This window comes from Rutidosis leptorrhynchoides, chromosome 8, assembly GCF_046630445.1.
Source record: "Rutidosis leptorrhynchoides isolate AG116_Rl617_1_P2 chromosome 8, CSIRO_AGI_Rlap_v1, whole genome shotgun sequence".
In the NCBI taxonomy this organism is placed as follows: domain Eukaryota; kingdom Viridiplantae; phylum Streptophyta; class Magnoliopsida; order Asterales; family Asteraceae; genus Rutidosis; species Rutidosis leptorrhynchoides.
The window spans coordinates 302,138,183-302,151,573 of NC_092340.1; positions in this window are offsets into that span (position 1 = coordinate 302,138,183).

The following is a 13,391-nucleotide window of genomic DNA, read 5'->3' on the forward strand; positions in this document are numbered from 1 at the left end:
CCTAATTAGGGAAATGATTTACGCATTTTATATAAAACGAAAACAAATCTCAGAATCTTCTCAGGCCAGCGGTCAAGAATTCAATGTGAAACAGAGGATACTTTCCATAAATCAAGTAGGTGGCCAAAAGTTCCAAGATTTCGGCATCTGCTCCACCGACTTACTCAGCCCGACGGTTGACATGGTGAAACGACTCAAATTCCATATCCGGAAACTTGACTTTTTTTAAAAAAAAAAAAAGTGATAGGCGCGGTGCGCAAAAACCCGCGCGGCGCGGTGCGCAAAAACCCGCGCGGCGCGCCGTACAACGTGTTTTCAAGTCAGAAGGTTTTAACACGTATACATGCCAGTTCCAGGCCATCCGCGCGGCGCACAATCATTCGCGCGGCGCGCCATAACAAAGTCGGTGGACGAATGATTTGGTGGTTTGGTTTGGTGGACGAATGATTGGCGCCATAACACTCCGGTTTCCTTTCCTTAATTGTGTTGCTTGGTTTGGTGGTTTTTTCCATTTTGATGTTGTTTCTTTTTGCTTCGTTATGTTGCATGGTTGTACGTTTATTAAAGTAGTTGGCGTTTAAGCTCAGTTTTAGTTGATTTTGTTTTGTTTTGCGGTTGGATTTACTAGTTGGCTACCCAAAAAAAAAAAAAAAAAACCCTATAATCCTAATCAATTGGATTTACTATTTGACTAGAATATACAAATAACGTAATGAAATAAAGGAATATGTTTGTAATAGGTCGAACTAATAAAGAAATATTATATTATACAAAAGTCAATAGAAAAAGGAAACGCAATATGCTCCCATTAGTGGTATCATACAAATACTGATAGTGATTCATACAAGCTAAATCTATGATTAATACTAATAAATTAAAATAAACTAGAATGCATATTCTCCGTGTGCTGTGGAAAACAAATCAAAAAATGATGACCGACATGCATCTTTTTAAGGATTAAAACTACAAATAAATCATATATTTTTACTTTTGTCTAATTGTAACTTATATATCCCAAATATTTTCATTGCAGGTTAAATACTTTGAAAAATTGTACTAATATAACCGACGATACTTTTCTAATCTGCAACTAAAACATTGAATGACGTGTCATCTTAGTTAATACTGGGTTGTCATGTCACGTCAGATTAGGTGTATTTCATGTCATCCAAAGTGACATTTTTATTTATATATTTAAAATTAAGTGTATTCCATAAAAGTGACGTTTTTATTTATTTATTCATAATTAAGTGTATTCAACAAGGGTGTTGATTCGTACACCGCCTGTTTTTAGCCGTACACCACCAAATGTGCTTTACAGTGTTGTACAGTACAACACTATAAAGCACCTTTGGTGGTGTACGGCTAAAAACAGGTGGTGTACGAATCACTCCCCATTCAACAAGCAATTGGTCCACCACGCGATGCTGCGGTAAACTTAAGAATTTAGAAAAGTCACAGGTTATCGCAAAAAGTTGTTGATTGTTACATACAAAAGGTTATTACATGAGTTTGCATACATTGCATAATCACATGCTCTTTTTGATCTTGGAATGTCTTTCCTGCACTTGTAGTGAGCGAAAGTTGTCCAACATGACTGTAACATCCGGAATATATTAACACAATTTAATAAGGCACTCTAAAACATAGTAGCCCGATATATTTAGAGTTTTTTGAAAAGTGTCCATTTTGTGTATAGGTAGTTGCGTTGTGTTCGTAAAATTATTTCGAGTTGAACCGTGGTTTCGGAAAAATATAACGCGTGACGAGCGAGAAGATGTGGTCCGTTGAAGATTTGAGAGATTTTTTTTAAGTTTCTTTATTTAGAAATATGTAATTTTTACTTTAACCCTTGGAGTTAGGGGTGTTTGACATTTGATAGTAAAGAATGCTTGTGAGTACAACGATTTAAGCGGAACGTACAACTACTTGAAGCATGAAATTGGATTACTATTCATGAATAGTAACCCAAATTTGCTCGATTGTATATATGTATAATAAAAGTGACATTTTATTAAGTGTATTCCATGCCTGGTTCATCATCATCATCGATCAAAGCAAAAAACAAAGTTGATATGTCATATGTTTAGTGTTTTTTTGTTTGGGGATACATTGTACTAAGGAACAAATGTGGTTGCTCAAATGATGCGAAGAAGCAAACAACTGTGGGTATAACCATCACAAATCTTTGGAGGTTGAAGATGATGATATTGTTGAAAGTAACCATCTTTTTGTTTTTCAAGGAATCGACATCTGGGTATAACCATCAACAACATATCTCAATCGATGTCTGTGAGTCATGGTTTACAGATCTGGATCTAACATTGAACACTAGGAACACTTGAGGATTAAGTAATGTTTTCATTATTGTTAATGATGAAATAGATCCAGGTTGAGGAGTAGAACGAATCCACTCATCGATATGGAAATATTTTACCGGGTGTAATTAAAAGGATGAAAATTATTTATATTTACACGGAGTATTTATTATATTTATATCCGAGTTGTAATAAAAAGATGAAAATACCTATAAAAAAAAGGGAAAATGTCACGTAATTGATTTAACATGTACAATCGGTAGCAGGTAAATTTTATTAATATGAGTGCACTTTTTGAAACTATATAACTATTAGGACATGTAGATTAAACGGGTGATGAATCAATTGCCGGATTGATACTACAATCGTGTAGCCACTTTCTCAATAAAGTATTTCGACCCGTTTGGACAAGAGTATCACGAAATCAATATTAGGATAAGACTAGTATGATTAACCGTCTTGTCCAAAAGATAATTAATCCTTGCAAGAGTAGAGAATACAATATGGAATTTTGTAGTGTTGAAAGTGATAGAATTAGAAGTCATGTATTTATAATTGACCAAAAGGTGCAACGAAGGATTGCAACCTTTCATACATGACCATAATGAAATGGTACACCACTTGGGAACCAACACCACTAATTTGGTGTCTAAACAAGTGTATTTTGATATTAAAACCGTTCCAAAATAACCAGGAGTAAATATACAACGTTTTGGACCAACATACCTTATGGCACAAAAAATGGCACCAATTCAGTCTCACGTTATATGGCGCGTCGCGCTATATAGGCACGTATCGCGCCTCAACTGAAACGCATGTTTTAAACTTGTAATTAGTCTCGACATCAAAATCACGCCTTGGAGCGACACGCCAGGATCAGGCGCGACGCGCCACAGTGCTTTATCTGAGTTCTTGAACCAACACAAAGTCTCGACATCCAAAACTCGTTATAGCGCACGACACGCCATATAGCGTGGTTTTGGTCCTGTCATACTTTACACCATTTAGCTTACCCAAGTTCAATTATACCCTAAGTGGTCTTTCTAACTCTTACGAACGTGTACTCCACACTTATCATATTCATGTAGAGTATCAAATGAACACTTCCACTTTCAATCAAGTAAATCAAATACAAAAAATTAATGATTAAGTTGGATTACACTAAAATCACCAACAATAACCGACACTAGAATTATTTGGGGTATATAATTTACAATATGACAAAAGTGAAAGTACACTTTATGTAAGACCCGAATAATGTTTGTACAGTGGTGTAAATAGGGTACTTGAGGCGTGGGAAATTTTATGCAGTTAAACAAAGGTCACAGACTGAGCTGAGCTAGGTGCGCTCAGCGCACACCTAATGGTGCGCGTGGTGCACTGTCCACTGTAGCCGGGTTCTGCTTGTTTTAATCAGATATTTTGATGGGCTTTTTGGTAATTTCACTTGGGAACGAGTTAAAGGCTACCAGATCAGTTTGGGGTGAGTCATAACTCCGTTATCAACTACCTTATCTTTTCCACTTCAATTTTAGAGAGAGAGTGAGATTCTTGTGTGAGAAAGCTCAAGTAAAGGAAGAAGGAGCTAGTTTTGGGTCTTAGCTCGAGTTATAAAGTTGTTCATCTAATCACTAGCTACGTTGTGATTGTGGTGGTAAGCTCTAACTTTGATTTTCTTATTTTAAATTGATTTAAGGGTTAGGGTTTGGGATAGTGATGAACATAAAACCCATATTTAATGATTTTGGCTGTTCTTGGGTAAGATGGAGTCATGAAGACTCAATGGTAACTAACCTAGGGTTTCAAAGTGTTAACTGATGTTTATGAGTCCCAATTAGTTAGTTAATCACTAGCACACCTAGTTAATTAGTAAATGGGTGTTAGATGGGTTAGTGGATGACCCGAAATGGGTGTGTTGACTTTAAATTAGTCAAAGGGCTAATCATTGACCTAGTTGGGAAATATGAGTATGAAATACCCTAATTGTGTAATAGTTAGTGTTGTTGGACCCTAATCACTAGCTTTTTAAGTGATTAATGATGGTCTTGACCCTTAAGGGGCTGTTTTGGTGAAAATGGGGCATTTAATGCATTTAAGTCATTAAATGCACATGAGTGAAGTGTTGGTATTTAGTCCAACAAGTTTGTTTGTTGATCGAGTACTTATTGCATTAGGTACTTGGCTTTGAAGCTTGAGGAAGGATAAAACCATCACCAAATCTTTAAGGTGAGTGGAATAATTATGCGTACATGTATATGGCTTGTTTATTTGTGAATGTTATGGTATGAACCACGTGCCGGTAGTACCATAACATGTATGTGACGAGTATTATGATGTGAACCACGTGCCGGTAGCATCAAGTGTGAACCACGTGCCTTGTAGCACTCTAAAATTTGGATGTGAACCACGTGCCGGTAGCATCAAGTGTTAACCACGTGCCGGTAGCACTATAAAATTTGGATGTGAACCACGTGTCGGTAGCATCAAGTGTGAACCACGTGCTGGTAGCACTATAAAATGAGGCGTGAACCACGTGGCGGTAGCGCCAAAGTGTGAACCACGAGCCGGTAGCACTATAAAAGAGTGAGACTCAAATGCGTATGGTGTGAACCACGTACCGGTAGCACCATAGCGTTATGGTTAACCATATTATGTTGATGGATATTGTTTAGCATGCTATATATATATTGTGTTGTGTATATGCTAATGTGATGTTGTGATAGTGTACGAGTTGTTAGTATTAAGAGTAAGACGGCATGCTATTTGAGTTATGTTCTCGTATGAGGTATTTGGTGGGTGTGAACGCAAATAGATGGGTTATATATGTGTATGTATAATTGTTGCACTCACTAAGCTTTGCTTACCCTCTTGTTGTTTATCTTTTTATAGGCTCCGGCGGAGACAAGGGTAAGGGCATTCGTATGGATTAGAGATCCCGCTTGGTTTGTAGGGGACGCTTTTGGGATGTTATAGCTTTTGGAGTTTGACCGAGATTTGGGTAGTTTAACCCCCAAACACCATGCTCATAGTGTCGTTTGGAATTTAAACTCTGATGGTCGAACTTGTATGTTTTGTACGAAACTCGTAAAACGGACGATGTGGGCCCCGTTTTGTAAAACTCATTTTATGATTGAATCGTGTGATTTTTTCATATTAGAACTTGTTGTGAAAAGCGTTTCGTCTAAAAATGTCAGGAAGTGGGAGATCTTTATTTGAAAATGGACAAAACCGGACAGAAGCTGTTGGGGCTTGTGCGCGCCGTGCACTCTCCTGTTATAAAAAAAAATTGTTTCGCGTATTCGGTTGGTTATTGGTTTGGGTTGTTACAAGTGGTATCAGAGCATGGTCTAAGGGATTTAGGCGACTTGAGATAGGTGCCTAGACTTAGACTTTATTGTGTATGCGTGTTATGCAGGACTTGTAGGAGACGGGTCGGACCGGGAGTTGATTATTGCTTAGGTTTATGTGAACTAACCTTGCGCTAATTTTTTTGTGTTGTGTTAGCAATCATCAAGCGAAATAGACATTGTACTAGCAAGTTAATGTGATGTGCTCGCGTAACAATGATTAGCTACCATTGTTACGGGTTCAAATCGTGTCAAACAAGCGATGTACGACGATTGTTGAGCAAGATGGGGTAGTGTGGTGTATATGTATATACATATGTGTTAAGTCCTTTCGTTTCGTTGTTTAATTTACTTCGTTTTATAGAATGAAGATGAGAAATGGACATGATACCAATGAAGGAGGCACGAGCGAGGACGTTGAACTCACGGCCAAGGTTGAGGCCATCTTTAAAAGGCTAAAAACGGAATTTCTTGACGATGTCCGAAAGGTTTTCCAAGAATCGGTTGATGGGCAAGTAACTGAAATGATAAATGAGCGAATGAATTCCGCGATCGAGGAGGCATTAGAAGTTAGAAACATTCATCCTCATGGCGAAGGGGGTGATGGTAACGGTGGGAATGGAAGGCGGCACTTCCATTACAAAATTTCAAGGATGCTCAACCCCCGATGTTTAATGAGGTACGAGATCCGTTAAGAAGCACATGTTGAATTTCCGATATCGAGGGAGCTTTCCGTACCGCGGAAGAAGGCGAGGTATGGTTCTAGCATGTTACGAGAAGAGGCGAAGTTGTGGTGGGATGATAAAATCCAATTATATGGTGAAGAGCAATGCATGAGCTTGACGTGGGAGGAGTTTAAGAAGGAATTCTTCAAAGAATATCGAACTTCTTCCGACCTTGATAGAATCCGGGACGAGTTGCACAATTTGCGACAAGATTCAATGGACTTGGTTACTCTCAAGTCTACCTTCTTGGCAAAGAATCGTTTTTGTCCGGAATATGTTGGTGACGATCACAAGTTGATGAAGGATTTCTACCGTACCATAAATGATGAGTTTAAGGGTAAGATTAGTCAAGGAGCGGCTAAGTCTTTTGAAGAGTTATTTGAATTGGCTCGGGGTTTTGAGCCGGAGGTTCCAAGAAAAAGCGATTTCACTTTTTCTAAAAGAAAGTTTGAAGGATCAAGTCATTCGAAATTTTCAAACAAGAAGTCAAAGAAGGGTTTCGACGGTGCAAATAGCGTGAAGAAGGGTGATACTCCGGGTTACGGGCCCAAGTGTTTTAATTGTAAACAAAGAGGACACATGGCCCGTGATTGTACCAATGCGCCGAACAAAGTTACTAGTTATAATTGTGGTAAAGAAGGGCACAAGAGGCCGGAGTGTCCCGGTTTGAACACCGATCATGTTAAACGGTTGGAGAAAGCGGCGAGCACGGCTAGGGGTCGCAACTATTTGATGACGAATGAGGAGGCCAAGCAATCCAACGAAGTTGTTTCAGGTACTTTCATGGTTAACTCTAATCCGGCACGGATACTTTTTGATAGTGGTGCTAATTTGTCGTTTGTGTCTCCAAGATTTGTGCCTAAGTTAAATAAATCGCTAGTTAAGTTAAGTCGTCCGGTAGAAGTTGAAATAGCGGATGGCAAGACGGCGCTAGTGGTTGATGTGTGTAAAAATTGTAATGTTGTGTTTAGTGCCGAAAGTTTTAAAATCGATCTCATTCCGATGACTTTGGGTGATTTTGATATCGTCGTTGGTATGGATTGGCTCGATCGTTATAGAGCCGATATTGCATGCCATGATAAGTTTATTCGGGTAAAGACCCCTAGTGGGGGAGAGTTAATTATTCATGGCGATAAGCGAAGAAGACTTGTGCCGATATGCACTTTTGTACGGGCACGTCGTTTCCTTGTTAGTGGTGGCATGGCTTTTCTTACCCATGTTGTTGACACTCGTGATGAGCCACCATCCATTCGTGAAATTCCAGTGGTAAGTGAATTTGAAGACGTTTTTCTGGATGAGTTACCGGGTGTTCCGGCGGAAAGACAAGTTGAATTTCGCATCGAGTTGGTTCCGGGGGCTACCCCCATTGCTAAAACTCCTTATCGTTTAGCACCAACGGAAATGCAAGAATTGTTAAATCAAACCCAAGAGTTGCTTGAGAAGGGTTTCATTCGACCGAGTGCTTCGCCATGGGGCGCTCTGGTTTTATTCGTAAAGAAGAAGGATGGTAGTATGCGGATGTGCATCGATTATCGGGAGTTGAACAAAGTGACGATCAAGAATCGTTATCCATTGCCTAGGATTGACGATTTGTTTGACCAACTCCAAGGTGCAACGTATTTCTCTAAAATCGACCTACGGTCCGGCTATCACCAAATGCGGGTCCGTGAGGAAGATATTGAGAAAATGGCTTTTTGAACGCGTTATGGGCATTTTGAGTTTGTGGTAATGCCTTTTGGTCTTACGAATGCACCGGCGGCATTCATGGATCTTATGAACCGAGGTCGGTAATTGTGTTCATTGACGACATACTTGTCTATTCGAAGAGTATGAAGGAACATGAACATCATTTGCGGAGTGTGTTAAGGATGTTGCGGAGGGAGAAATTGTATGCAAAATTCTCCAAATGTGAATTTTGGCTAAGGGAAGTTCAATTCATTGGCCATTTTGTGAACAAAGATGGTATTCAAGTAGATCTGGGGAAGATCGAGACGGTAAAGAGTTGGGGACAACCGACTACGCCTACGGAAATCTGAAGTTTTCTCGGATTGGCCGGTTATTATCGTCGGTTTATCCAAGATTTTTCTAAAATTTCTTCTCCATTGACGAAATTGACGAGAAAGAACGCGAGGTTTAATTGGGAGAACGAGCAAGAAATTGCTTTTCAATTGTTAAAAGAGAAGTTGTGTCAAGCTCCGGTGTTAGTGTTGCCGGAAGGTGTGGAAGACATGACGGTTTATTGTGATGCTTCTTTAAATGGGCTCAGGTGTGTTCTAATGCAAAGGGGTAAAGTCATCGCTTATGCCTCTCGACAATTAAAGGAACACGAGACGAGATATCCGACTCATGATCTTGAGTTGGCGGCGGTTGTGCATGCGTTGAAAATTTGGCGCCATTACTTGTATGGTGTCAAGTGTACGATTTATTCGGATCACAAGAGTTTGAAACATCTTTTTGATCAATGAGATTTGAATTATCGTCAACGTAGATGGATGGATGTGGTGAAAGATTACAATTGTGAGATACTTTATCATCCGGGAATGGCGAATGTGGTCGCGGATGCGTTAAGTCGAAAGAGTCAACATCCAGCGATACGAGTAGGATCGTTACGCATGATTATTACTAACGATTTTCTTGTAAAGCTGGGCGAGACTCAAATTGAAGCTTTTGATAACAATAAGCATGAGGAACGAATCGTGGGACAAACGGAGTTTATTACCTTAGATCTGCATGGTTTGTTATCTTTTCAAGGAAGAGTGTGGGTGCCTAAAATGGGTGATCATCGATGAGTGCTACTTGATGTGGCACATAAGTCAAAGTATTCTATTCATCCGGGTGCGACGAAAATGTATCCTGATTTGAAGAAAGAGTATTGGTGGTCGGGCATGAAACGTGATGTTGTTAAGTATGTTGAACAATGCGTCACGTGTTTGCAAGTGAAAGCCGAACACCAAAAGCCGTATGGTAAGTTACAACCATTAGAAATCTCGAAGTGGAAATGGGAGCACATTACCATGGATTTCATTACAAAATTACCAAAGACGGCGAGAACCCAATTTGATTCGATTTGGGTGATAGTTGATCGGTTGACGAAAAGTGCCTTGTTTCTTCCCATTCGGGAAGCGATATCGTCGGAAACTTTAGCTAAGTTGTTTATCAAGGAGGTGATAGCGAGACACGGGGTTCCTATATCTATTATTTCGAATCGAGATACCCGTTTTACATCTCAGTTTTGGGAAAAGTTTCATGAAGATATGGGCACGCAATTGAAATTGAGCACGGCGTATCATCCTCAAACGGACGGTCAAACCTAACGTACGAATCAAACTTTAGAGGATATGTTACGGGCGTGTATTATTGATTTCAGCGGTAGTTGGGATGAGCACTTGCCTTTGGTGGAATTCTCGTACAATAATAGTTATTGATAATGCTAAAAACGAACATATATTTCATAGCATTATCCCTCAAGAAAGACAAGCTTTTAGTTGCAACTGTTCTATTTACAAGTGATATTCGTTTAAATAATAAAAGGTGAAGACAAAATACAGATTCGACAAATTGAAGACGCAAACGACCAAAAAGCTCAAAAGTACAAAATACAATCAAAGAGGTTCCAATTATTGATAAGAAACGTCTCGAAATTACAAGAGTACAAGATTCAAAACGCAAAGTACAAGATATTAAATTGTACGCAAGGACGTTCGAAAATCCAGAACCGGGACCAGAGTCAACTCTCAACGCTCGACGCAACGGACTAAAAATTACAAGTCAACTATGCACATAAATATAATATAATATTTAAATAATTCTTATAATTATTTATATATTATATTTATTTAATTAAAACGTCGACAAACAAGAAAACAAGAATTTTGAACTGTCACCTACCACCATGCTATCGCATGGCCTGGAGGCACAAAAGCCATGCGATCGCATGGCCAACTTTTTTAGTTCACGGGCCTATAAATTTCGAGCTTTGGTGCACCATATATCCATATCTTTCTCTCTATCTCGTAAACATATATATATATATATATATATATATATATATATATATATATATATATATATATATATTATAATTTTAATTTTAATTCTAATAATAAGGGTATGTTAGCGAATGTTGTAAGGGTGTAAGTCGAAATTCTGTCCGTGTAACGCTACGCTATTTTTAATCATTGTAAGTTATGTTCAACCTTTTTAATTTAATGTCTTGTAGCTAAGTTATTATTATGCTTATTTAATCCGATGTAATCATGATGTTGGGCTAAAAATATTAAAATTGGGTAATTGGCCTTTGTACCATAATTGGGGTTTGGACAAAAGAACGACACTTGTGGAAATTAGACTATGGGCTATTAATGGACTTTATATTTGTTTAACTAAATGATAATTTGTTAATTTTAATATAAAGATTTACAATTGGACGTCCCTATAAATAACCATATACACTCGATCGGACACGATGGGCGGGGTATTTATATGTACGAATAATCGTTCATTTAACCGGACACGGGAATGGATTAATAGTCACTAGAATTATTAAAACAGGGGTGAAATTATGTACAAGGACACTTGGCATAATTGATAACAAAGTATTAAAACCTTGGGTTACACGCAGTCGATAACCTGGTGTAATTATTAAACATAGTATTAAAATCTTGCTACAGTTTAAGTCCCCAATTAGTTGGAATATTTAACTTCGGGTATAAGGATAATTTGACGAGGATACTCGCACTTTATATTTATGACTGATGGACTGTTATGGACAAAAACCAGACGGACATATTAAATAATCCAGGACAAAGGACAATTAACCCATGGGCATAAAACTAAAATCAACACATCAAACATCATGATTACGGAAGTTTAAATAAGCATAATTCTTTTATTTCATATTTAATTTCCTTTATTTTATATTTAATTGCACTTCTAATTATCGCACTTTTATTTATTGTTATTGTATTTAATTGCACTTTTAATTATCGTACTTTTTAATTATCGCAAGTTTATTTTATCGCACTTTTATTTATCGCAATTTCATTATCGTTATTTACTTTACGCTTTAAATTAAGTCTTGTATTTATTTTTACTATTTTACATTTGGTTTTAACTGCGACTTAAGTTTTTAAAATCGACAAACCGGTCATTAAACGGTAAACCCCCCCCCCCCCCCCCTTTATAATAATAATATTACTTATATATATATTTGTATTTTTATAAAATAAAACTAATATAGCGTTAAGCTTTGTTTAAAGATTTTTTCCCTGTGGAACGAACCGGATTTACTAAAAACTACACTACTGTACGATTAGGTACAATGCCTATAAGTGTTGTAGTAAGGTTTAAGTATATCCATTCTATAAATAAATAAATATCTTGTGTAAAATTGTATCGTATTTAATAGTATTTCGTTGTAAAATTTAATAGTATTTTATACCCCTTAGCGAAAACATCAAGTATTTTTGACGCCGCTGCCGGGGACTAAAATCTAGCTTAAAAGCCGGAAGCGCAACGCTAAATAAAAAAAAATATTTTTATTTTTAGTTTACTTTTATAAAAAAATACACTTTTGTAAAAATACGTTTTAATATATTCAAAAATATAAAAAGAAAAACAAAAATATAAATATAAATATTTTTAAGAGTTTGTTAAATTTATAAGTTCTATAAAAGTTTCTTTATCTTTATTTTATAAAAATATAAGTTTTTTTTAATTTACATTAATATATTACATAAATTTATAAAACATAAATATAATACAGCAGAAAAAAATAAAAAATAAAAACACTCGAGTCCAAGTACTGTAGCAGCCCAGTGTCTGGCCCGAAACCCTAGCCCATGCGATCGCATGGCCGGGTAACTAAGAACTCATGCGATCGCATGAGCTCTGCAGATACGCCAGAATTGACTGAAATCAGCATTTATTACGGATAATAATTATTATTATTTAACTTAAAACCCTAATTAGGGTTGTATTTTTTATTATTTAGTTTTAGTTTTTATATTTAATTTGTATTATTTAGTTAAATTAGTTTAATTAGTTTTTAAAATTAATAGTTTTATAAAATAAATAATATAAAAATAATATTTTTATAAAAATTGTAATTTTTACAACTTTTAGTATATTTTTATATTTTGTTCCTTTTTATTTGTTTTAGCGTAATTTTTATATATTTTTTTTCGCTCGTATTTAGTTTTAATCCATAGTTTTTGCCGTAGCTAATTTTTATTTCTAGATTTTTAGGCTTTGCCGTAAAATCCCTTAAGTGCTTTTTCTTTAGACTAAGATCTAGGTGCTTTAGAATTTTGCGACGCCTTTTTAAGTTTTAGTTCCTTTTTAAGATATTGCCATTTGGGATATAGTTTTACTTGTAAGCTTTAATATTTTTAGACGCAACTTTTAGTTTTTAGTTTTTAGTTCCTTTTTAAGTTTCAACGCGCTACATTTTTATTTTTATTTTTCGACGCCTTTTACCTATGTATCAATTATCACTCCAATTAGTAATCTCAATTTGCAATTTTAATTTTAAGTTAGTGATAGTAATAAGGTTGGGTTAGTCGAGTGTTTTTATAATTTTATAAGCCGCTCTTTTTCTTTTCTTTTTCGACCTTTTTCGACGCGCTCTTTTTCTTTCTTATTTCTCGCTATTCTAGTTTTAGGACATAGATTTTTATTCTACTTCTTATCTAAATTTCTTAAAATTACGAAAATTTATTTTAAGTGGTTAAATTGATAGACATCAAAATTTTCTGGTTCGTAGTAATAGTTGGATTTGTACGTGGACCGGGTTATTGGAGCCAAATAGTACTCAATTATATTGAGACCAAACGAATCCTGCCCCTCTGCTGCATCTTTTGGCTATTCGAAACGTGGGCAAAATCAGAAAAGTCTATTAATTGGATAACTTATATAATTTTTCTTTCCTTTTAAAAACTAATAGGATATTCAGTGAATGCACCGAGCAAGACGTTCACCACCTTTTGTACGTTCACCACCTG